General features: G+C 37.1%; 1 non-coding gene across 1 annotated transcript; it reads right to left on the bottom strand.

The window, feature by feature from the left end:
- Positions 1-1,821: 1,821 nt before the first annotated feature.
- Positions 1,822-1,985, bottom strand: LOC116530448. Its single transcript, XR_004260006.1, has one exon. It is a non-coding gene; the product is annotated as a U1 spliceosomal RNA (small nuclear RNA).
- Positions 1,986-2,343: the final 358 nt, after the last annotated feature.

The following is a 2,343-nucleotide window of genomic DNA, read 5'->3' as shown; positions in this document are numbered from 1 at the left end:
CTGTGCTCTCTATTCTATTTTACTGAAAAGCTATTCTTGTGTCAATATGACTTCAGTATAATTATTGCAGATTTATAATTTTTAATAACTGGAAGGACTAGTTAGTCGAATGACTTTAAGAAATATGATCTCTCAGCCCGGGCAACATTGCAAAACCTCGTCTCTACAAAAAATAAGAAAAAAATTAGCTGGGTGTCGTGTGTGCCTGTAGTCCCAACTACTCAGGAGGCTGAGGTGTGAGAATTGATTCAGCCAGGAGCTTGAGGCTACAGTGAGCCATGATTGGGCCACTGCACTCCAGCCTGGGTGACAGAGTGAGACTCTGCCAAAAAAAGAAAGAAAAGAAAGAGAAAAGAAAGAAACAGAGAGAGAGGGAGGGAGGGGGGAAAGGAGGGAAGGAAGGAAGGAAGGAAGGAAGGAAGGAAGGAAAGGAAGGAAGGAAGGAAGGAAAGAAAGTAGGTCTCATGGTCTCTCAGAGCCACAGAGCTTTCCAGAATGGAATCAGATGCCATTTAAAAATGTTTAAGAGTTAAGTGGCCTGTCACTAAAATATATGAGAGAAGGCAAAATTTCATCAAAATCAGAGTTTTGTGGAGCCGGCCAGAAAGAAACATTTTAATATTCTAAGAGGCAAAGAAATGAAAAATCCAAGTGTTCTGGCAGAGGCAGGTTAGAGGCAGACTTCTAAGAATAAATGGTGGAAAGAGGGAATTATATGATGTAAATGAGTTCTGTGACATAGCAATGTTTGGCCCATACATTAGTCTTCATATTTTTGTGTTTTTTTGCCCAGCTATGGAAAATTTAAAATAATTAAACAGTAAAACAATCTGAGCCTGGGAAACGTCTAATAAATATTTCTTTGCTAACTTAATTTTTTTTCTTTGGTCATAAGTTTTAAGTTTTCAACTTCTTGAGTCAATATTAGCCATTATATTTTTCTGTTAATCATCTAATTTACTGAGATTTCTGTTTTATCTGCATATACGAATAATTGTTATTTTATCATTAAAAATTTCCAGACTGTTGCTGATTTCTTATTTTACTTATGGTTTGTGTGTGTGTGTGTATGTGTGTGTGCGTAAGAGAGAGAGAGAGAGAGAGAGAGAGAGAGAGAGAATGAGTGTAGACCGAATTTGACAGGAAGATGCTTATTTCATTTGTATTTCCCCCCCCCAAAATATCTGCTATTGGATTGATCATTTTTACTGTTTTTATTTTCTTTAAATTTATTTTCATTTTCTCTTTTCTTAGATTTTTTTTCAGCTACTCTATTTTTTTGAGTTGAATAGATTTTTTTTTTTTAAGAAGAAAAACATTTAAGTTTATGAGTTACACTGTAGCTTGGCTACAACACGTAAACTAAGTTTTCTACGTATTGTTCTCATTTTCATTATTATTATTTTTTTTTTGAGACAGGGCGAGAGTGCAGTGTCACACTCATGGCTCCCTGCAGCCTAAACTTCCCAGGCTCAAGTGATCTTTCCACCTCAGCCTCCCTAGTAGCTGGGACTACTGGTGTGTACCACCACGTCCCACGAATTTTTTGTATTTTTTGTAGAGATGAAGGTCCCACTATTTTGCCCAGGCTAGCCTTGAACTTCTGAGCTCAGGTGATGCCCCTGCCTCAGCCTCCCAAAATGAGCCACTGCCCTCAGCCAATTTTCATTATTTTGCATAGTTTGATGTTATATTTGTTTTCTTCTTTGACTCAATATTATTTTATTTTTTAAAAAAGAAACTCTGACCAAATTACCAATCTCTCACTTAATGTTTTTAGTAGAACCTTTTTTTGGTTCTTTTTTTTTTTTTTTTTTTCCTCAGGGGAAAGCGAAAACGCAGTCCCCCACTACCACAAATTATGCAGTCGAGTTTCCCACATTTGGGGAAATCACAGGGGTCAGCACATCTGGAGTGCAATGGAGAAGATTCGCCCTGGGAAAACCACCTTTGTGATCATGGTATCTCCCCTGCCAGGTAAGTATCATTCTTTTTTATCCTAAAATAGCTTCTGAAAATTAGGCCATAGGAGAATTTTAGGAAAAACAACAGAAATCATTGCATTTGAATCATTTACTTCACTTATTTGATCCTATTCTTACGTGTCCCAGATTAAATCAACTGGCTTTGAAAATCTGAGTTCTATGCCATTTAACTCTGAATGAAGAGTGTAAAGTGAATGACGTGGGAAAAGGGATGTTTTGACATCAGCTAATTTGTTCTACAGCTAGTATCTTTGATTTATGATCCAAAGGCAGAAATATAAGTGAACTGGCTATTTCATTTGCCTAGAGCACAAAATAAGCGGTATGTGTGGATGTTGGTGGAAAGGCGCAGGTGGAG

Source organism: Sapajus apella, unplaced genomic scaffold (genome assembly GCF_009761245.1).
Source record: "Sapajus apella isolate SASKATOON/1434 unplaced genomic scaffold, GSC_monkey_1.0 scaffold66, whole genome shotgun sequence".
Lineage (NCBI taxonomy): Eukaryota > Metazoa > Chordata > Mammalia > Primates > Cebidae > Sapajus > Sapajus apella.
The sequence above is the reverse complement of the archived record's forward strand: the minus strand, read 5'-3'. Positions and strand labels throughout refer to the sequence as shown.